The sequence below is a fragment of the Brassica oleracea genome, chromosome C5 (genome assembly GCF_000695525.1).
Source record: "Brassica oleracea var. oleracea cultivar TO1000 chromosome C5, BOL, whole genome shotgun sequence".
Taxonomy (NCBI): Eukaryota; Viridiplantae; Streptophyta; class Magnoliopsida; order Brassicales; family Brassicaceae; genus Brassica; species Brassica oleracea.
The window spans coordinates 10,014,860-10,015,085 of record NC_027752.1 but is presented as its reverse complement, the minus strand read 5'-3'; the positions used below and the strand labels follow the sequence as shown (position 1 = coordinate 10,015,085).

Sequence of the window (226 nt, the reverse complement as noted above, 5' to 3'; positions counted from 1 at the left end):
CACCCTGCACACAAAACTCTTTTCTTTGAAATCTCATAAGGATTTTTCTCAACTTCAAAACAAAACTTAGCTCTAAACAGTTTTGCTAGCCCCCTTTCTTTCTTTTTTCTTTTTTTATATATATATATATATTTTTTTTCTTTTCTTTTTCTTTCTCTTTTTTTTTCGGGGGCCAAGAATTTTCATAAACTGAGCTAGAAGTTTCTCTACTTATCCCATAAAGACT

At 29.6% G+C, this 226-nt stretch overlaps 1 long non-coding RNA gene across 7 annotated transcripts in view; it reads left to right on the top strand.

Annotated features, from left to right (window-relative positions):
* Positions 1-226, top strand: part of LOC106344077 — a 5,580-nt gene that overhangs the window by 1,065 nt on the left and 4,289 nt on the right. The gene's annotated exons all lie outside the window — the stretch shown is intronic.